At 39.8% G+C, this 23,230-nt stretch overlaps 1 protein-coding gene across 9 annotated transcripts in view; it reads left to right on the plus strand.

Moving 5' to 3' along the window:
• The window catches only part of PIK3CB (phosphatidylinositol-4,5-bisphosphate 3-kinase catalytic subunit beta), a 201,273-nt gene that overhangs the window by 23,305 nt on the left and 154,738 nt on the right, over positions 1 to 23,230 (plus strand). For 8 of the 9 annotated variants that reach the window (XM_045903676.3, XM_064587213.1, XM_064587230.1 and 5 more), the window contains exon 2: positions 19,402 to 19,505. The exons of the other annotated variant lie outside the window; for it this stretch is intronic. The gene's annotated coding sequence lies outside the window, so the exon portion shown is untranslated. The remainder of the gene's footprint in view (positions 1 to 19,401; positions 19,506 to 23,230) is intronic. 9 annotated transcript variants of the gene reach the window in all.

Here is a 23,230-nt window from a genome sequence, read left to right on the forward strand (position 1 = left end):
ACCAGGGTATTTACCATTGGCATATATATTATGTTGTACTAAATTATGTTCCTTTAATTTCTCCTTTATAATATAGTTAGGACTCTATGTAACGTATACATACATGTAATTATTTAAAATTATGTTTTGTTTGTATTATCTATAAATTTTATTTCAGTGTGGTAAGTGGTAAAGAGGTTGCTATGAAATACTTCTTATTCTAAAAAAAGGGACCGTTGGGTCTGACATGACTGAGCACCCCTAGAATAGGTGGGATTTGATGGTACAGTGCATGGGAAAACTCTTTGGTGAGAAGGTGGTTGGCATCTTGGAGAAACTGAAAGGAGGCTATATATAGTTTGAGAGGAGAGAGTGAGTGAGACAGATGTGTAGGATGAGTCCCACCAGGGAGGCAGGGGCCATGTGGGACTTTGTAGGAAGAAGCTTGGAGAGTTGTTTGACTGGAACTAAAGCTGAGGAGTTTCGAGGTATGGATTGCTTGACCAAGTGCAATTTATAGCTGAAATGGATTTAAAGATCATATAACTTAACCATTCCATTTTATAAGTCAGAAAGTGGAAGTTAAGGGAATTTTCCCAAGGTTAGACAAATAATGGATGAGCTGGAGCTACAACTTGACCTTGCTAGTTCATTGTTTACACTGGACTGCCAGGCAGAGGGATTACCTTTTTTTTTTAAAATTTTATATTTAAGTAATCTCTCCATACAGTGTGGGACTTGAGCTCACAACCCCAGGATCAAGAGTCCCATGTTCCACCAACTGAGCTAGCCAGGTGCCCCCACAGGGATTACATTTTAGATAGTTGGGAGCATTTCAGGGTTCACCAAGAGAATTCTAGGATGGAGATGGCTGGGTGGCTGTGTGCAGGCTGGAGGCAGTGGGTATTGGGAAGCCACAAAGTCAGCCTCCCCGCTCCCCTGATTTTATCTTCTGGTCAAACTGAATCACTGATTACGAGTTCTGATCTTGACTTATGCTGTTACTTGTTTTTTTGTTAGTGTGCTTGTCTCCTAGATAGTATGCCCTTTACTTTTTACTTTCTATACATTCTGGCTCAAATACTTTATAAGTAATGAGTTTTACTTGTAAGTTGCCCCAGCATCAGGTTTGAATTAGGCCACCAGTTTACTAGAATCTTCATTTTATCTTCGTGCATTGACTTTTTAACCTGGTTATGTATTTTGATTCAGAAGACTTATGGTTGCCTGCAAAGATGGGTTCATGCTCTCTCTGTAGCAAAGCTCATCTCCAGCAACATACTTTGATGACTACTTTTTTTTTTTTTTTTTAAGTAGGCTCCATGCCCAGCGTGGAGCCCAGTGTGGGGCTTGAGCTCAGAACCCTGAGATCAAGACCTGAGCTGAGATCAAGATTTGGACGCTTAACCAGCTGAGCCACCCACATGCCCCTGAAGACTGTACTTTTAAGTAAAACCGAAAATAAGGAAATAGGAGCTCTTTAGCTAGATCTTGTTTAGAAGATTATTTTTAAAAGGAGTTTATGTGTACTTAATTCTCTAGTATTAGACATGGATTGGTCCTATGCTGGTGCATTATCTGCTTACTCAGGTAAGGTAATTAAGCTCTGAAGAGTTGCCAGTACCATTTGATGAATCTGAGGGCAGTCCCATTGTTCCTAGCAGGTAAATAACAGTCTCTAAGGAGACAACCACCTTCTGTTTTTTAACTGTTTTATTTAAATATATGTTTATTTTTAATAGCTGGTTCATGCATATCATTTAAAATTAAAAGTGGAGGGGTGCCTGAGTGGCTCAGTCAGTTAAGCGTCTGACTCTTGGTTTTGGCTCAGGTCATGATCTCGGGGTCCTTGAGATTGAGTCCTGTGTCGGATTTCAAGCTCAATGCAGAGTCTGCTTAGGATTCTGTCCCTTTCCTTCCCCCCTCCCCCACCACTTGCATGAGGGGGTGCTCATTCTCCCTCTCAAATAAATAAATTAAAAAAATCTTAAAAAAATTAAAAATGGATACAGTGAAATATAAATCTACTTTTTAAATTTTTTATCTTTTAAAAAGATTTTATTGCCTTGGGAAGTATTTTATTACAGGGCGTGCACTTACAAGTAGGGGGGAGGGGCAGAGGGAGAGGGAGAAGCAGGCTCCCCACTGAGCAGGGAGTCCGATGCAAGCTTGATCCCAGGACCCTGGGATCATGACCTGAGCCAAAGGCAGATGCTTAACCTGCTGACCCACCCAGGTGCCCCTAAATCTCCTGTTTCTGTCTGCCAGCTACCCAGTTCTCTTCTCAGGAGGTATTCATTCTTTTAAGTTTTTTTGGGGTATTACTCCCTAGGTAGCCAATGTATTTACTTATATACACACCCAAAATCTCCACCCTCACCAAAGGTAGCATAGCATACTCATTGTTCTTCATGTCTTTTCTGTCACTTAATATATTTGATATTATGTATCTGTAGGTTTAGAACTGTTTTTTTCATGGCTTCTTAAGCATTGTTTTGTCAATGTAATACAATTTTTCTCTATTTGTGTATGAATGGACATTTAAATTCTATCTAATCTTTTGCTGTAGTTTTGACTAGTTTTGTTTTATTTATTTATTTAATTTTTATTTGTTGGGGGGGGGTTACAGAGGGAGAGGGGGAGAGAGAGCAAGAGAGACTCTTAAGCAGGTTCCATGCCCAGTGCATGAGCCCAACGTGGGCTTGATCTCATGACCCCAAGATCACAACCTGAGCTGAAATCAAGAGTCAGACACTTGGGCGCCTGGGTGGCTCAGTTGGTTGGGCAACTGCCTTCGGCTCAGGTCATGATCCTGGAGTCCCTGGATCGAGTCCCGCATCGGGCTCCCTGCTCGGCGGGGAGTCTGCTTCTCCTTCTGACCCTCCCCCCTCTCATGTGCTCTCTGTCTCTCTCATTCTCTCTGTCTCAGATAAATAAATAAAATCTTTTAAAAAAAAAAAAAAGAGTCAGACACTTAACCGACTGAGCTACCGAAGTGCCCCTTTTGATTAGTTTTAAAGTGGCCAGGTTTGGGGGCACCTGGGTGCTTCAGTCGGTTAAGCGGCTGCCTTCGGCGCAGGTCGTGATCCCAGGGTCCTGGGATTGAGCCCTGCATCGGGCTCCCAGTTCTGCGAGAAGCTTGCTTCTCCCTCTCTCACTCCCCCTGCTTGTGTTCCCTCTCTTGCTGTCTCTCTCTCTGTCAAATAAATAAATAAAATCTTAAAAAAAAAAAAAAGTGGCCAGGTTTGATATCAACCTGTGTAGGGTATGTGTGGAGACAAAGAGAAAGGCCATGATACTGATTGAGCCAAGGAAGGAAGATGAGCAGGAGAAAATCCAGGGAAAGGTAGAAGAATGAAGGGAAGGAAAAAAGTTAAGGTTAGAGGAATAAAGGATAGGAATGAAATATCCTTGGGGGTCTTCCCAAGGCAATACTGAAACCCAAGACACAACTTTTCTGTTACCGTCTTGGAACCAGACTGAGTTATTAGCCATGTGATCTCGGGCAAGAATTGGTGTTGAAACTTTCTCAGTTGAGGGATGGGACAAAATCTAGATTGTAGGCAGTAAGGGCAGACAAATAGATGATTTTGGCTGTTAAGGAAGGAAGAGAAAAAGGTTAGGAGGAAGGGAGGGAGGGAGGGACAAGTGAGGTGTGTATGTTTTTGGAGTCAGAGGGAAAGATCTAGTTGGTATGAGGGGATTGAAAATGCTAGCGAGTGAGGTAAGTACAGGAATTAGATGCCTCGGATGCTGGATTTAGTTTTTATTTTTTAATTATTGATTTTGAACAGGTAATACCCTTCCGTGGTTCACAATTCAAAAGGAAACAGAGCATACAGTGAAAAATCTCTCTTCTATCTGTTGTCCAGCCCTGCAATTTTCATTCCCTGAGGCAACCAGTAGTTGCAAATGCATTTTTCCTGAGTGCTTATATATACAAATACGTATCTTTGTATATATCCCCTTCCTTTTTTTTTTTTAACAAAAATGAGAACATACTCCAGACATTGTTCTGCACATTGTTTTTTTTTTTTTTTCATTTAACGTGTCTTGGAGATCTTTCCAAATTTTTTTATTGTGATCAATCCAGATTTTTAAAGACTTTTTAAAAAAGGTTATTTACTTTTTTTTAAAAAAAGATTTTATTTTATTTTTTGACAGAGACAGCGAGAGAGGGAACACAAGCCAGGGGGATTGGGAGAGGGAGAAGCAGGCCTCCTGCTGAGCAGGGAGCCTCATGTGGGGCTTGGTCCTCGGACTCTGGGATCATGACCTGAGCCGAAGGCAGACACTTAACGACTGAGCCACCCACGTGCCCCATTATTCACTTATTTTAGAGGGAGGGAAATAGAATGTGCATGTGCAGCATGGGGGAGGGGCAGAGGGAGAGGAGAACGGGACTCTCAAGCCGACTCCACCCTGAGCATAGAACCTGATGCAGGGCTCAATCTCATGACCCTGAGATCTTGACCTGAGCTGAAACCAAGAGTTGGACACTTAACCAACTGAGCCACCCAGGTGCCCCAGGACTTTTTGTTTTGTTTTGTTATAGTTGCAAGCAAAGCATTCCCATATGTGGATGTACCATAATGTACCTAACCAGCCTTCTATTGGTAGACTTTTAGGTTTTCAGTCTTTAGCCATTCAAGCATTCCTGTAATGAATAAATAAGATTTAGATTTTACATTGAAACATTTGGTTCAGATTCTGTATGATCTAACATATGGTTTATGGCCAGTGAAAGAAACAATGAAGGCAAATTGACATACTGTAATAAATGGCTCAAATTCAGAATAGTGGTTAACACATCTATATGTAAGGATATAATTTATGTGTTTGAGGGCACTGCCACAAAGAGCTATAGGAGTTGTGGAATGATTGCATATAGTATAAATCTTAAATGTACAAAAATTTGTTGTGAAAAGTAAGCCTCTGTTCCCCTGCCTAGGGATACCTGCAATTTTCCAGTTTATCGTGTTTTGATGATTGTGCTTTTCAGTGTCCGGCATGTTCAACATCATCACTGGCCTGTCGACTTGTTTTCCAGGGTAATCCCAGAAATCGCCGATCTTCTCACTAGTTCCCTAATGTCCGTTTATTTTTCTCCTGGCCATTCCAGCTCTTTACCTCCTATTGGTCTCTTCAAGTTTTTGATTAAACAGATGCCAGATTCTCTGGAGTTCAGATCCTTCTCTTCAGTTCTAGCCTTAACCAGATAGAATGTCAGTTCAGTCATTACTAGGGCTCCTCTGTCTGCTGAGCATGTTTAGTTACCATGTGGCTGGATGAGTACAGTGGTGGTTCTCTGTAAGGTTTCTTTTCAAGCCTGAAAAACCACTGAAGGTTTTTTTTTTTTTTTTTTTAAAGATTTTATTTTTTTGACAGAGAGAGACATAGCGAGAGAGGGAACACAAGCAGGGGGAGTGGGAGAGGGAGAAGCAGGCTTCCCACGGAGCAGGGAGCCCGATGCGGGACTCGATCCCAGGACCCTGGGATCATGACCTGAGCTGAAGGCAGTCGCTTAACCAACTGAGCCACCCAGGCGCCCCACCACTGAAGGTTTTATAAACTAAGCACTGATGTCTTTATAATTGTGTGTTAATCCATCTTTCTCTTAGTCAATATAGAAACTCTTGCTCTGGTGATCTAATTAAGGAAATTCTGATTTTTTTTGTAAGGGGAAAGAAGAATCCTTTTAAAATGGGAAGTGGATTTCCTGATGCTGATTTTTTTTTTTTTTTTAATACTAAATGAGTTTGCTAAAGGCTGCTCACAGTATACCTAGGAAAGAAAAAGAATTCCTAAGGAATTGTATGTCTTGTATTTAATGACCAGATTTTAGTTTATTTTGTAGAGCTGTTCTTGCTCTCTTTTTTTAAAGATTTTATTTATTTATTTGACAGAGAGAGAGAGCACGAGTAGGCAGAGCCACAGGCAGGGAGAGGGAGAAGCAGGCTCTCCGTTGAGTAGGGAGCCAGATGTGGGGCTCCATCCTAAGACCCCGGGATCATGACCTGAGCTGAAGGCAAACGCTTAACCGACTGAGCTACCCAGGTGCCCGTGTAGAGCTGTTCTTAACAGTTGGTGAGATTATCAAATGAGAATAATGTTATATCGATTTAAAGGCCATGGAAGGCTCTTTGAATAGGTAATATAAAAAATAAATAAAATTGAGAATATAGTGAAATTTTAGTGAACATAATTGATAATACCTTCTTTTCCTGTGTCAAAACTAGAAAATAAGAAAAGCTTATTTTCTAAACCATAATATTATGGTTCTACAAACAATGTTCTAAGGTTATCCAAAGTGAATGTCTTAGTATGGTTCTGTATTTACAAGTTGTGTTGCTAATGCAAAAATATTTTGTGATTTTAAGTACTAAAAGTTTAAAGAGTTCTGCTTTCATAAAATTTTATGGGGCTAGGAAATTATTTTGATGACTATTATTTTCTAAAATACTCACATGGCTTTTTCTCCATAAGAGGTCAAGTAATTTGTCAGGTTACTTCTGTTCCTATTTCCTTATCTAGAAAATATAGTAACAGTGTTAACCTGTTTGTTGTAAGCAATTTAACTCTTTGCCAGTATGTGAAATACTAGTGAGCTGACTGGTCAAAATTCAGACCTTTGGAATGTCAGATTTGTTCTGCCAAGAGGTTGGGACTTTCTTGGGCATGCAAGCTACCAAGACTTCCTGCAAAGTGTGGGAGAAAGCCTCTGCATTTTAGAGTTTGATTTTATGGTTTAGAGTACAGACCTAGAGAAGGAGGCCATCACTCTAGTGTGTGCACGCTGCTCCCCTAGAGCCCCAAACTCCTTTAGCTCTGCATTGAATTTCCCCATCCCTCTTGAGAATTGTTCTAAGAGCTTTTCTCTTCGTCTTGATCCCAACCCCATCCTAGGTCTTACTGCAAAAGGATCTCTTTTTCCTTGGTGCTGGTACTTTGATATCCCATTAATGGATGAACCTAGACATAATGGTTGAGCATCAAGGTACTGGGCTAGGTTAAGTAAGACATACACATATGTGTCTTATCTTCAGTAATGTTAGGATGTTGTTTAATTTGATTGAGAGGAAGATGTTCGTTCATAGAAATGTAAGGAGGCATTGATTTGAAAAACATTGCAAATAAGTACAGGAAAATATATTTTTTCATATTCTAATTTGACAGAATTTCAAGAAATTCGTAAGCTGAGAATACCTGTTTCAGTGTTAGTCATCAGTCACTGGCACTCTCCCTACCTAGACACCAGCACTTCTCCCCACCCATTTTTTTTTTTTAAAAACAGTGGTTAAATTGTTTTGTTGCAGAGGTGGATACTTTTATTTAGACAGAAGACTGGAGCAGTGGGTGTTTGTTTACAGTCTAAGATACTTTTTAGGATCTGCTTTCCTAGTTCCCTCAGCGCTGAACTTTGAAAAGGTGTAATCTAGTGTGGTCATACCAGGTATCCTTTATTCTATGTCTGGAATTATTATAAGTGTATTGTAAGATTTTTCTTTTATGCATTTCTGTTAGCTAAAGAACTGGACATGGGAAATCTACTTTATTCACATATATCTTTTTATATTAAGGTGTGTATTTTCCTCTATCATTTATTCATGGAGTGTTTATTGAGAAGGATATATGGAATACGCTTTCTGAGGTACTGGGGATGCAAGGTTGAAGGCTCATGGTTCATGGCTTAAAGGAACTTTAAGACGAAGACAGACAAATGAACAGATAATTCTGATGCCTTGTGGTAAGTGCAAATGATAGAGCCTAGCAGGGTATTGTAGGAGTACAGAATGGAGCAGTAGTTTTCAAAGTATGGGGACACCCTGGTGGTCCCTGAGCTCATAACAGATCTGTAAGGTCAAAACTGTTTTCATAACTTAAGACATTATTTGCTAGTTTTGCTCTCATTCACTTATAAAATATGAAAGAGTTTTCAAGAGGCAGTATAACTTGTGGTATCACAATAGATTGAATACAGAAGCAGAAATGAGAATCTGGCTGTCGTCATCGTCTTTATTTATTTATTTTATTATTTTTAAAAGATTTTATTTATTTGAGAGAGAGAACATGAGAGAGAACACAAGTGGAGGGGAGGGGCAGAGGGAGAGGGAGAAGCAGACGCCTTGCTGAGTAGGGAGCCCTGTGTGGGACTCAGTCCCAGGACCCTGTGATCATGACCTGAGCAGAAGGCAGATGCTTAACTGATTCTGCCACCCAGGTGCCCTTATTTATTTATTAGAGAGAGAGAGAGAGAGAGAGAGAGAGCAGGAGTGGGAGGGGCAGAGGGAGAGGGAGAGAGAATCTCAAGCAAATTCCACACTGAATGCAGAGCCTGATGTGGGGCCTGATGCGGGGCCTGATGTGGGGCCTGATCTCATGTCCATGAGGTCATGCCCTGAGCCAAAACTGAGGCACCCCTAGCTGTCTTCTATTAAGCCAGACATTAGGAGATTTGCAGAAATATAAAGCTGTATTACTGTTCTTACTAAAAGTTTTATTTTGAAAAATGTTTTTTAAAGCTAAAATATGTTTAAAAATAAACTTTTTTTAAAGCTTTTATTTATTACTCATTTTGAGAGAGAGAGTGAGTGAGCATGAGCAGGGGAAGGAGAAGAGGCAGAGATAGAGAATCTCAAGCCGACTCTATGCTGAGCACAGAGCCCAGCGTGGGGCTCCATCTCATGACCCTGAGAGCATGACCTGAGCTGAAATTAAAAGTCGACGCTTAACTGACTGAGCCACCCAGACGCCCCTAAAAATAAAATGTTTTAAGTAAACGTTTAATAGGCTTTTTTTTTTTTTTAAAGATTTTATTTATTTGACAGAGAGAGACACAGAGAGAGAGGGAACACAAGCGGGGGGAGTGGGAGAGGGAGAAGCAGGCTTCCCGCTGAGCAGGGAGCCCGATGTGGGCTCCATCCCAGGATCCTGGGATCATGACCTGAGCCGAAGGCAGACGCTTAACGACTGAGCCACCCAGGCGCTCCTGTTTAATAGGCTTATTAACTTTTACATGGTAAATATTTTAAAATCCTCAGTTTTAACTTCAAATTCAGCAAACGTTGATATAACTTACATAGACAAGAGCTTTTGAGTTCTCAGTAATATGTTTTTTAAGATTTTATTTTTTGGGGGTGCCTTGGTGGCTCTCAGTTTGTTAACTGTCCAACTCTTGAGTTCAGCTCAGGTCATGATCTCAGGGTTGTGAGATTGAGCCCTGTGTTGGGCTCCACATTGGGCTTCACGGTTCGAGCCCTACATTGAGTGTGGAGATTACTTAAAAATAAAATCTTTTTTTTTTTAATTTTTAATTTTTTTTTTTTAATTTGACAGAGACACAGCAAGAGAGGGAACACAAGCAGGGGGAGTGGGAGAGGGAGAAGCAGGCTTCCCACCGAGCAGGGAGCCCGATGCGGGGCTCCATCCCAGGACCCTGGGATCCTGACCTGAGCTAAAGGCAGACGCTTAACGACTGAGCCACCTAGGCTCCCCTTAAAAATAAAATCTTAAGAAAAACCCCAAAAAGCTATCTTTCCCTCTTTTCCGGTGGAAGAAACAAAAATATAAATAATAAATGAGAATTGCAAGTACTAATTAGCAAGTATTATGACGGTGATAAAGTAGTAGAAAATGACCCAGGTTATATCTTAACACTGTTTATACACATAAAATCTCTTAGAAGAGGTAACTTTTGGTTGAGACATGAATGTTAGAAGGTGACAGATGACCTGGGGCAGAACATTTGAAGCTGAAAGCACAGCAAGTATAAAAAAACCCTAAGTAAGGAAAAAGTGTGGGGAGGAATGGAAAGCAAATCAGTATGGCTAAAGAGTAGTTAATGAGGAAGAGAGTGGAAGATGAGGGCAGAGGTAGACAGATAAGAGATCATGTAGGGTTTCTGTAGGTCATAGGTGCAACTCAGGTAGGGTTACAAGGGGATGCATTTGGAAGGTTTTAAGCAAAGAATTGGGAGTTATCTGATTTATGCTCTACAAAGTACATTTTGGGTTCCTCGGGCACAGTTGAATTGTAGAGAGGCTAGAGTAGAGGCAGAGAGACTGATTAGGAGGGTTTTGCAGCAAAACGGCCAAGAAATACTAAGGATGACTTAGACTGAGGCTGTGTTAGGAATAGTGGTAGTGTTGAGTGAGTTTGGTATGTTTTGGAGGTAGAGCCAGTTTTTTTGTTTGTTTTTGGTTTTGTCTGAGATGGTGTTTGAGGGGGAACAGAACAGAGGATGTCAATAGTTTACATTGTAGCATTGTAAAAATATGGGAAACAATATAAATACCCATCAACAGTGGTAATTCCACACAATGGAGTACAGTGCAGATGTAAGAAAAGAATGTGAGGGGCGCCTGGGTGGCTCAGTTGGTTGAGCGACTGCCTTTGGCTCAGGTCACGATCCTGGAGTCCCGGGATTGAGTCCTGCATCGGGCTCCCTGCTCAGCGGGGGGTCTGCTTCTCCCTCTGCCCTCTTCCCTCTCGTGCTCTCTGTCTCTCATTCTTTCTCAAATAAATAAATAAAATTTTTTTTTAAATATTTTATTTATTTATTTGACAGAGACATAGAGAGAGAGGGAACACAAGCAGGGGGAGTAGGAGAGGAAGAAGCAGGCTTCCCCGCGGAGCAGGGAGCTGGATGTGGGGCTCGATCCCAGGGTCCTGGGATCAGGACCTGAGCCGAATGCAGACGCTTAACGACTGAGCCACCCAGGCGCCCCATAAATAAAATCTTAAAAAAAAAAAAAAAAAGAATGTGAAAGAGCTCTGTGAATGGATACAAAGTAATTTCTAGGACATACTGTTAATGGAAAAAAGCATGTTGCCTTTTATGTAAGAAAAGAGGGAAATAAGAATATAGATAAGTATTTGCACATTTGTGCAAAAATAAATACAAGGAAGGTAATCCAGAAACTAATGAGATTGGTTTCTTATAGGATTTGGGTGGGAACATTGTGGAAAGGAAGGGGATGGGAATGAAAGTAGTAGGGATGGAGAGAGGGGTGCTTTTGTGAATGTATCTTTTTGTGTAGGTCTGACTTTGGAACCATACTAATGTTTCACATAATCAAAAATAAATAAAATCTATCAGGATGGGAAGGAAGAAACCCAAATGAAATAAAAACACAAACAAATGAGCCTAATTGGATTTCTAATAAGTAACAACCACGTTGAAGGAGAAGAGGGCCGTGTGGGTGGCTCAGTCAGTTAAGCAGCTGCCTTCGTACTGGGATCATTGAGCCCCGTGTTGGGGCTCCTTGCTCAGCGGGGAGCCTGCTTCTCCCTCTGCCCCGATTGTGCTCTCTGACTCTCTCTCTGTGTCAAATAAATAAAATCTTTTTTTTTTAAAAAAAAGGGAGAATAAAAAAACCAATTAACGACACAGAATTTTGACTATAAACCCCAAGCTCAAAACAAAAAAATCTGTAAACAAATACTGAGCTATTGTTATTAGAATTGTTTTTTGTTTGAATTAGGAATTCCGTACTACCTTATATACTTTAGGAGTAAGTGAGTTTACCAATATACTGAAGATAGAGATTTATCACTGTGGTAAAGAGAGTTGTAAATATGGCTTGAATGACATTGTGATTGGATTAGAATCTGAGATCAGTATGAATTACTGGTCTTTTTAGATAGACACAATAAATATAGATGTGTGTATGCATGGATCAGTATACAGGCATTTGTTTCCTAGTTCTGTCTGCTGTTCATTCTCTGACAAAATAGAAAGCTCTTTTGAGTTCCTGGATTTGGAGGACAGGTTCACAGTTAACTAGGATGTATTTAACAGGCATCCTTAAAATTTGCTTTTCTCCTTAGTTCCTAGTTTTCACCAGTATTTGATAAAATATGAAAAGATGCTGAATGATAAACATGTGCCATATAGTTCTTGGGTATATATGAATAGTTGATTATTCTAGTCTCTGCTTACTCTTCCTCAGGCCACTTGGGACAGCCCAAATGGAAAGCTTGTATAAGTTAGTGTTTAAGACACTATGTGGAGAAATGTCTGATCCCTATAGTCCTGGCTACCTTCTTAGAAGATGCTGTGTGTATGTATATATATATATATATATATATTTTTTTTTTTAAATATTTTATTTATTTATTTGACAGAGAGACATGGCCAGAGAGGGAACACAAGCAGGGGGAGTGGGAGAGGGAGAAGCAGGCTTCCTGAGGAGCAGGGAGCCCAACGTAGGGCTCGATCCCAGGACCCTGGGATCATGACCTGAACTGAAGGCAGACACCCAACGACTGAGCCACCCAGGTGCCCCTAACTCATAATTTCTTAAAAAAAAAAAAAAAAAAAGTCATAAAATTTAGCACTCCATCAACTGTGTTTTGATTAGCTTTGAACAGACACACTTTTTTTTTTTTTTAAAGATTTTATTTATTCATTTGACAGAGAGAGAGTAGCAAGAGCAGGAACACAAGCGGGGGAGTGGGAGAGAGAGAAGCAGGCTTCCCGCAGAGCAGGGAGCCTGATGCGGGGCTCGATCCCAGGACCCTGGGATCATGACCTGAGCCGAAGGCAGATGCTTAATGACTGAGCCACCCAGGTACCCCAACACACATTTTTTTTTAAAGGTTTTAATTTATTGGAGAGAGAAAGCGAGAGAGAAAGCACGCGTGGGGGCAGAGGGAGAGGGAGAAGTAGACTCCCCTGCTGAGCTGGGAGCCCGATGTGGGGCTCAATCCCAGGACCCTGAGATCGTGACCCAAGCCAAAGGCAGATGTTCAACCAGCTGAGCCACCTGGGTGCCCTGAGACACACATTTTTGAAATAGTTTTATGCAACATTCATGAAGTGATTGAGATAATATTTTCAATTTGTTTCATATTAATGTAAGATATTAGTAATTTCAGTAAGGTAGAGTGTTATTGGAGTTGCTGTTTCCTTCAAAGCAGGGACTGAATGAAGTAAAATGCCTTTGGGTCTAAGAGAACATTAAGTGGGATTTCAACCATGCTCACAGTTTGCCTACATGTGTAGTTTCTTTAATTCATTTAGTGAGCCCTTTTGATTACCTGCCATTTGTAAAGGCACTCTGCTAAGTACTTGGATTATAAATATGAATATGACTCTCTCCTTGTCCTGAGGTTCAAGGTCCAATAGGGAAGATAAGCAAACTAATATTTGTAATGTAATGATTTAAAGCTAATAATAAACTGACACAGGTCACAGCAGGATCCCATGGAAGTGAGCCTTGGGGAATTAGGAAGGGCTCTAGAGAAAAATGTCACCTGAATTAGTACAGGTGCATAGGAGTTGGCCTGATGGACAGGGTGCTGGAATGAGCAGCATCTTGATAGATACCATAGTGTTTTGCACTTTAGGTAAATGAATAGTGTATGAAATAATTTCTTAAGTAGGATAATTCATGATAGGGGTTATCTCATTCTGTAGTCTCATTTGGTTGGCAAATTCTGGATGGCTTCATTTTGTGGGTTCCCTTATTTATTAGACCATGACTTAGTTGTTGGGGTGAATTGCTGGTGAGTAGAAAAGACTAACCTCTGGACTCGTAAGTGAGAACCCTTAGGTGAGGCTTTTGTTCTGAAGAGACTGGAGAAGTGTGTGTGTGTGTGTGTGTGTGTGTGTGTGTGTGTGTGTAACTAAGGGAGAAGAGTTTGACCTTAAACCTAAGAGAAGCAAAATGGAATTATAGAGAAAATATCTTTAGAAGACTAAGTTTTAGGGATCTTGGACTGATGACTTAAGCCAGATGGACATAGTCATACTATAGACTTCAGTGAGATAGATGGGCAGTGCTGGGGTCTCAGTTACAGAGATGGTAAAAGAATAGTTCTTGTCATCATATGTGTATGTTGATAGTATTTGGACCCTATTTTGGTTTATTAGTTTACTGATCTATTTAGTAGTAATTCCTGTGGGATTAAAAACTTTTTAAACATAAAAAAGTTAGGGGCTCCTGGGTGGCTCAGTTAAGTATCTGCCTTCGGCTCAGGTCATGATCTCAGGATCCTGTGATAGAGCCCCACATCGGTCTCCTTGCTCAGCAGGAAGTCTGCTTCTCCCTCTGCCTCTCCCCCCCCTTGTTCTCTCTTGCTCTCTCTCAAATAAATAAAACAAAGCAAAAATTTAAAATAAACATAAAAAAGTTAAACAATGTAAACCTTCCCACCCCTAGCCTCAGTCATCCTGTTCTTGTTTTTACCCTATTCCTCCAGCGCATTTACCCCACCCAGGAAACTTTTTATTAATTTATGTATTCTTCTAGAGTTTCTTTATGTAAATAAAGAAAATGAAAATACAGATTCTTATTTCTTTCTATCTCCACTGTCCAAAACCCACCAAAGCCAGCATATTATCCCTATTCTGCAAATTGGTCTTCCCATCCTTCCCTTTACATATTGTGTTTCTTTTTTTTTTAAAGATTTTATTTATTTATTTGAGAGAGAATGAGAGAGAGCACATGAGAGGGGGGAGGGGCAGAGGGAGAAGCAGACTCCCTGCCGAGCAGGGAGCCTGATGCGGGACTCGATCCTGGAACTCCAGGATCATGACCTGAGCCGAAGGCAGTCGCTTAACCAACTGAGCCACCCAGGTGCCCCATATTGTGTTTCTTAACAATGGAAATCTTCACAGAAGATTTTCCATAGAGTATGTATAATTTTATTTTATTTTATTTTCTTCTTCTTCCTCTTTTTTTAGTTTGTATGGTTTCCTTTTGGATACTTTATTTAACCAGTTCTCTGTTGGTAGACATTTGGGTTGTTTCTAGTTTTTAAAAAAAATTTTTTTAAAGATTCCATTTATTTATTTGAGAGAGAGAAAGAAAGTGCAAGCACGGGGTGGGGAGGGGGGTGGCAAGGAGCAGAGGGAAAGGGATAAGCAGACTGCACTCTTGAGTGTGGAGTCCAATGCAGGGCTCCATCCCACGACCCTGAGATCATGACCTGATCTGAAATCTAGTTGGTCGCTTAACAGACTGAGCCACCCAGGCACCCTGGGTTGTTTACAGTTTTTTATTATTATAACAGTGTTGTAGTGAATTACCTTGTATATGTCATTTGTCCATAAGCAAGTATAAAAATATGGAATCAATTCAGATGCGGTATTACTAATCGGAGGCCATATATCTTTGTAATTTTTTTTTTTTTATTTGTGAGAGAGAGAATGAGAGACAGAGAGCATGAGAGGGAGGAGGGTCAGAGGGAGAAGCAGACTCCCTGCCGAGCAGGGAGCCCGATGCGGGACTCGATCCAGGGACTCCAGGATCATGACCTGAGCCGAAGGCAGTCGCTTAACCAACTGAGCCACCCAGGCGCCCTATCTTTGTAATTTTGATAGGTAGTGCCAAAATGCCCTCATGTTTGGACCCAGACTCTCACACTGATTATAAGGACTAATGTGTATTTCTTTCTTGCAAGCTTATTCGGATTTAATTGACATAACATTGTGTAAGTTTAAGGTGTACAATGTGATGATTTGACATACGTATATATAGCAAAATATTTACCGCAGTTAAGGCTAGTTACTACATCTTTCACATAATTCACATAATTACCATTTTGTTGTTATGGTGGATAATAGGCATTTTTTTTTTTTTTTTTTTTTAAAGATTTTGTTTGTTTATTTGAGAGAGAGAATGAGCACGACCAAGACCGGAGCTGAAGGCAGATGCTTAATCAACTGAGCCACCCAGGCACCCTGATAATAGGCATTTCTTCACAGCCTTGACAAGAAAGTACCTTGGCAGCGTGCCTGGGTGGCGCAGTTGGTTGAGCGTCGGACTCTTGGATTCTTGTTTTCATCTCAGGTGGTGATCTCAGGGTCCTCCGATTGAGCTCCCTGTCGCGCTCCATGCTCCGCATGCAGTCTGCTTGAAATTCTTTATCCCTGTCCCTCTGCTCCTCCCTCTCCCCCCGCCCCCCGCATGCACCCTAGAGCTCTCTCTCTCTCTAAAATAAATAAATAAATCTTTAGAAAGTACCTTGGCAAACAGGGATTTTTGCTAAGCTGATACGTGGAAAATGGGGTCTCTGTAGTTTTATTTCTCATTCTAGTAAATATCTTTTGGTGAAATGTGTACATAGTTCTTTTGGATGAATAATCTATGGTTGGAATTCCTATGTCATAGGGTATGTGAATTTCCATTGCTCCACATTCTCAGCAAGCCTGGGTATTCTTAGTTTCTTTAAATTTTACTTATTTTGGTGGCTACAAAGTATCTTATTGTGGTTTTAATTTTTATTTTTATCCTCTAATGAGAGTGTCCATTTTTTCCCTATGCTTGTGGCTTTATTGGTTTTTTGAAAACTTTATTTTAAAAAACCCTGAATATATAATCTCCATTTGTTAAACAAAAAGAAAGAAGAACAGACAAACACTCTTACACTAGCAATCTTAATCTGGTTCTTCACTGGGTACTAGGTATTAAAGAATATTTTTGACTCTTCTAATTGCATTTTGTAAAAAAAAAAATGTGGTAGAAATTACGTTACTTTATCCTTTGATGTAGGGCTAGGACTTTGTGCTAGTATGTGAGGAGTACTCTGAGTTCAGTAGGAAGAAGGTGAAGTGGAGAGAGATGAATACTTACACCATGAAGTGAGTTTTGAATTTACATGGTTTTGCTTGCTTATTTGAGGGTGGAGATTGGGAGGTTGAAATCACTGTTACTTAAATAGAATAGTTTAGCCAGCTCTTAAATTATTATATAACTTGCATGATTGAGGCATAGTATCTTTTTTGTTTCTGTTTTTGTAGAAAAGTATTTTTACTTGAACAAGGACTAGAGATAGACTCTGTATAGGGGTTTTTGTTTGTTTATATGCCATTCTCAGTGCTTGGATAAGCTTTTGAAATCTTCACCCACATCTTTTTAAAGTTTATTGGATGTTTATTGTTTGTCCAGAATTTTTTCCTTTCTGTGAGAGTGGATCTTCATGTGTAAAGTTATTAATAACATTGTTTTTACCTAAAGTTTTAGTAGGAATTTTAAGAGTAAATTATTTTTTAAAGATTTTATTTATTTATTTGAGAGAGAGCAAGAGCGCCAGCAGGGGGAAGGGCAGAGGGAGAAGTAGACTCCCCCCTAGACATCATTTTTTGGCAGTTTTAGGTTCACAATAAATTGAGTAGGAAGTACAGAGAGTTCTCTTATATCCCTGCCCCCACATGCATAGCCTCCCTGACTGTCAACATCCTGCACCAACAAATTGTGGTTATTTTCAATTGACCGATTCCCTTACTTTTGGAAAAGTAAGCAGTTTGATATATTTTAACATTGTCTGAAGTCTGTTTTATAACATTCTTCTCATTTTAAAAAGAGTATTATTGACCTTATTACAAAAACAAACCAAGGCGAGAATTAAATTACTTTCTTTCTAACAGAATTTTATTTTGAAGATACAAAATGAAAAAAATTTTCAACCTTTATAGCAACAATTACGCTCTCCTTTAATTCTTACTAATTTTATGAAACTTGAAGATTAAGTCTTTTCTCCCTTCTTTTACATCTTTAAATGTAAAAATGTTCTAACCAGATGCTTGGAATTTTTTATTAAAATTTCTAAAAAATTAAAATTATTAAAATTTCTGAATTTTTAATTAAAATTAAAATCCCCTCCGGAGGGGCGCCTGGGTGGCTCAGTCAGTTAATTAAGCGCCTGCCTTCAGCTCAGGTCATGATCCCAGGGTTCTGTAATCAAGCCCCAAGTGTGGCTCCCTGCTCTGCGGAGCCTGCTTTTCCCTCTCCTCCCCGCTTGTGCTCTCTCTAGCCATCTCTGTCTCCCTCTCTCAAATAAATAAATAAAACCTTAAAAAAAAAGATACTAAAAATTTTATTTATTCATTTGAGAGACAGAGCATGAGAGGGGAGGGGCAGGAGGAGAGGGGAGAGACAAGCAGACACCCCACCCAGCACAGAGCCTGAGCCTGATGTGGTGCTCGATTCCAGGACCCTGGGATCACAACCTGAGTCAAAGTCAGAGGCTTAACCCACTGAGCCACTCAGGTACCCCATGGCCCTGCTTTTTAATTTTGCACTGGGCCTTCAAATTATGTAGCCAGTTGTGGCTACATACTATAAAGCCTAGTAAGTAATGAGAAAAACGCAACCCAATAAAAATGGCCAAAACTGTGAACAAAGGAATGCAGAAAGGAACATAGATATTAATAAACATGTGAAAAGGTCTTCAACCTCATTAAGTAATACAGACTGAAATCATGGTATAAGTTCTATATTGCCTCAAATTAAGAAATCTGAATTTACCAGGTATTGGAGAGGATTGTGTCATCAGTTTACATACTGCTGCTGAGTTGGTAGAGTGATATAATTGGAAGACAGTTTGGCATTTTTGGTAAAGTTGGGAATTTACATGTCCTATAACCCACCAATTCCACTTCTAGGTTTAAAGCATACCCTAAAGATGGGGCGCCTGGGTGGCTCAGTCGTTAAGCGTCTGCCTTCTACTCAGGTCATGATCCCAGGGTCGTGGGATCGAGCCCCGCATCGGGCTCCCTGCTCCGCGGGAAGCCTGCTTCTCCCTCTCCCACTCTCCCTGCTTGTGTTCCCTCTCTTGCTGTCTCTCTCTGTCAAATAAATAAATAAAATCTAAAAAAAAAAGCATACCCTAAAGAAATTCTTGTTCATGTGCACCTGGAGACCTGTGTAATAATGTTGATAAAAGCAAAAAACTTTAAACCATCTTAAATGCTTGAAAACAGAGTAAATACATTGTGGCGTATTTACATAATGAAACAGTCTAGAGAATTAAAAAGTAACATGAATAAAGCTTAGAAAAATATTTGAGTGACAAAATTCACATCCCTGAAGACTCCATCAGCATATGAATTTATCAAGCTGAAAAAGGGAGCCAGGGATACAAAGCTAAACAAAACATTATTTAGGGATATATACATGTGTGACAAAGTTCTGTTTTAAACAGTAATGGAATAATTATTCAGGATAAAGGTTGGGATGAGAGGAGCATGTAGGTAGATGTAATGTTACTGGTGTTCTTCTGTGGGATGGTGATTTATAGTGTTCATCTTACGTTTGCTTGCATGCATCTTTCCATATATTGTGTGTGTTTCAAATACTAGAGAAGGGGGAAGATGAAATAAGCTATCCATAGTTAGTAGCTTATGGTGTAGATAGAGGAATAGGTTGAGAAGTTGAAAGAAAATTAGCATGTTACAGAAAAGAGGTTTCAGAAAGGTGATCTGAATGAGAGGATTTAGGTAGTTGTATAGGGTGTCTACTTAGTTCCCTTCTTGTTCTAATGCTCTACAATTTTAATATTGTAGTTCATATGTTTCTTACATTTTTCCCCATATTTAAAAATAGTTATAAACAGTCATGTCATACAAGTAATAAATTTGTTTTTAATTTAGCTCATTTAGGTGTTAATACCTTTTATCTTCACCCTTTTTTGTAGTGTCTTCTAATTTGAAAGTCTTCCACGAAAACTTCAGTTTAAAAAAATAAGTAATGTCATCATCTGATATCTTAAAAGACTGAAATGGGGGCTATCATTTTGAGGTAAGTATCCAATTTTGTATCTTTACTTACGTTCATTTTCCAGAAGTTGAAAAATAGAAGGAAGGGAATATTAGTTAGGTTCTAAATCTTTTTTTTTTTTAAGATTTTATTTTTAGGTAATCTCTACTCCCAACATGGGGTTTGAACTCTTGACCTTGAGATCAAGAATTGAATGCTCTTTTGACTGAGCAAGCCAGGCACCCCTAGATTCTAAATCTTTTAGTTAATCTCTGTTAGAAAGGTAGAAATCCTAGGCGTTGTTTTAAAACAGTCTGATGGTTAGGATTATGTTTATCTCATTGTTAACAGAGCTTCATGAAGGACGGAGGAGGGGATAGTATTGTTGAAAGCTGTTTAGAGAGGTTAATTGAAAACTGAAGCTTTTTGGACCTTTTTTGGAGTTGGTAGTTAGGAGGTTATTGTTTGCCCCTTTCAAGACAGTGTTTGTGGCTGAAAATAAGTTTGCAGTAAAAGAGTGAAGAGGAGGTGATAAAGTGAATATTTCATCTCGAATTCATTTATTAAATCAGTAGGTAGAATGTACTTAGGATGCAGCAATCATTTTCCTAAGTACTGGAGTTCTAGTTAGCATGACCATATATCCTGGTTTAAGCCTCTTGTAGATCAATTAATGCCGAACTTTTCCCCCTAGCTTTGAGATATAATTGGCATATATCATTCTGTAATCGCCCACCTTTTTTTTTTTGCTCTGTACTTTTTTATCCCCATGAGTTAGTTTTTATCTTTTTTTTTTTTAAAAGATTTTATTTATTTATTTGTCAGAGAGAGAGAGAGAGAGAGAGAGCATAAGCAGGGGGAGCAGCAGGCAGGGGGAGAAGCAGGCTCCCCATTGAGCAGGGAGCCCAGTGCAGAATATGATCCTACGACCCTGGGATCATGACCCAACTGGAAGGCAGATGCTTAACCAACTGAGCCACCCAGGCGTCCCAGTTTTTATCTTTTTAAAATTTTTATTGATCTTTACTATTTTTATTTTTTTTTAAAGTAATCTCTATGCCCATCATGGGGCTTGAACTCACAATCCTAAGATCAAGAGTTGCATGCACCCTGCCACTACCCTCCCCTTTGGCCACCCCCAGTTCTATATTTAGGGGTCTGTTTCTTTGTTTATTTGCTTGTTTTGTTTTTAGATTCCACATGTAAGTGAAATCATAAGGTATTTGCCTTTGACTTATATCACTTAGCATAATATCCTGTAGGTCCATCCATGTTGTCATGAATGGCAAGATTTCACTTCTCTGGGCACCTGGGTGGCTCAGTTGTTAAGCATCTGCCTTCGGCTCAGGTCATGATCCCAGGGTCCTGAATTTGAGTGCTGCATCAGGCTCCCTGCTCCGTGGGAAGCCTGCTTCTCCCTCTCCCACTCCCCCTGCTTGTGTGCTCTCTCTCGCTGTGTCTCTCTGTCAAATAAATAAATAAAATCTTAAAAAAAAAAAAAAAGATTTCACTTTTCTTATGGGTGAATAATACTGCATTTTATACATGTATATCACAGCTTTATTCATTCATCTATCTGTGGACACTTAGGCTGCTTCCATATCTTGGCTACTGTAAATAATGCCGCAGTAAACATAGGGGTGCATATATCTTTTTGAAGTAGCGTTTTTTTCTTTTCGTAAGTGTCCAGAAGTGAAATTACCGAATTATATGGTTATTTCTTTTTTTTTTTTTTTTAAGATTTTATTTATTTATTTGACAGAGAGAGACACAGCAAGACATGGAACACAAGCAGGGGGAGTGGGAGAGGGGGAAGCAGGCTCTCCACCGAGCAGGGAGCCCGATGCGGGGCTCGATCCCAGGATCCTGGGATCATAACCTGAGCCGAAGGCAGACGCTTAACGACTGAGCCACCCAGGCGCCCCTGGTTATTTCTTTTTATTTCTTATTTTTTTTTAAGATTTTATTTATTTGAGAGAGTGAACACAACAGGGGAAGGGGCTGAGTGAGGAGAAGCAGACTCCCTGCTGAGCAGGGAGCCCGATGCGGGGCTCGATCCCAGGACCCTGGGATCATCACCTGAGCTGAAGGCAGACACTTAACCGACTGAGCACCCAGGCACCCCGGTATTTCTATTTTTAATTTTTTGCTGTTTTCCATGCTGTTTTCCAAAGTGGCTGCACCAATTTACATTCCTACCAACAGTATACAAGGATTCCCTTTTCTCTACATCCTCACCAACACTTGTTACTACTTGTCTTTTTGGTACTAGCCATTCTGACTGGTGTGAAGTGATATTGTGGTTTTGATTTGCATTTCCCTGATGATCAATGATGTTGAGCGTCTTTTCATGTGTCTTTTGGCTATCTGTATGTCTTCTTTGGAAAAATGTCTATTCAGTGCCTCTGCCCATTTTTAAAATCAGATTGTTTTCTTGGTGTTGACTTGTATAAATTCTTTATTTATTTTGAATATTAACTACTTATCAGATACATAATTTGTAAATATCTTCTCCCATTCAGTAAATTGCCTTCTCATTTTGTAGATGGTTTCCTTTGCTGTGCAGAAACTTTTTATTTTGGCATACTGCCAACTATTTATTTTTGCTTTTGTTCCTTGCTTGGGAGGACAAATCCAGAAAAATACCATGAAGGCTGATGTGTAAGAATTTACTGCCTATGTTTCCTTCTAGGAGTTCTATGGTTTCAGGTCTCACATTTAGGTCTTTAATCCATTTTGAGTTTATTTTTGTGTACCGTACGGGAAAGTGGTCCAGTTTCATTTTTTTGTATGTATCTGTCCAGTTTCCCAGCACCATTTATTGAAGAGACTGTCCTTTCCCCATTGTGTATTGCCTCCTTTGTTGTAGATTAACCACATTAAGTATGGGTTTATTACTTGGCTTTTTATTCTGTTCCGTTGATCCATGGGTCTTACTTTTGCGCCAGTACCATGCTGTTCTGATTACTATAGGTTTTTAGTGTAGTTTGAAATCTAGAATTGTGATACTTCAGTTTTTATTCTTTCTCAAGGTTGCTTTGGCTGTTTAGGGTCTTTTGTAGTTCTGTACTAATGTTAGGATTATTCTAGTTCTATGAAAAATACTGTTGGTATTTTGATACGGCTTGCATGGAATCTGTAGATTGTTGTGGGTAGTATGGACATTTTAACAATGTTAATTCTTCCAGTCCATAGACATGGTATATGTTTCCATTTATTTGTGTTGTCTTCAATTTCTTTTTTTTATTTTTTATTTTATTTTATTTATTTATTTTTTTAAAGATTTTATTTATTTATTTGATAGAGAGAGACACAGCAAGAGAGGGAACACAAGCAAGGGGAGTGGGAGAAGGAGAAGCAGGCTTCCTGCTGAGCAGGGAGCCTGATGCAGGGCTCGATCCCAGGACCTCGGGATCATGACCTGAGCTGAATGCAGACGCTTAACGACTGAGCCACCCAGCTTTTTTTATTTTTATTTTTTTTAAAGATTTCTTATTTATTTATTTGACAGAGAGAGAGATAGTGAAAGCAGGAACACAAGCAGTGGGAGTGGGAAAGGGAGAAGCAGGCTTCCCGCGGAGCAAGGAGCCCGATGTGGGGCTCGATCCCAGGACCCTGGGACCATGACCTGAGTAGAAGGCAGACACTTAACGACTGAGCCACCCAGGTGCCCCGCTCTTTTTTTATTTTTAAAGCTTCCTTTTTTTAAACTTTTTTAAAAGTTGAGCGTGGAGTCCAGCACAGGGTTTGAACTCATGAGGTCCTGA

This window comes from Mirounga angustirostris, unplaced genomic scaffold (assembly GCF_029215605.1).
Source record: "Mirounga angustirostris isolate CCGP_5_RB_7025 unplaced genomic scaffold, mMirAng1.0.hap1 SCAF_1, whole genome shotgun sequence".
Lineage (NCBI taxonomy): Eukaryota > Metazoa > Chordata > Mammalia > Carnivora > Phocidae > Mirounga > Mirounga angustirostris.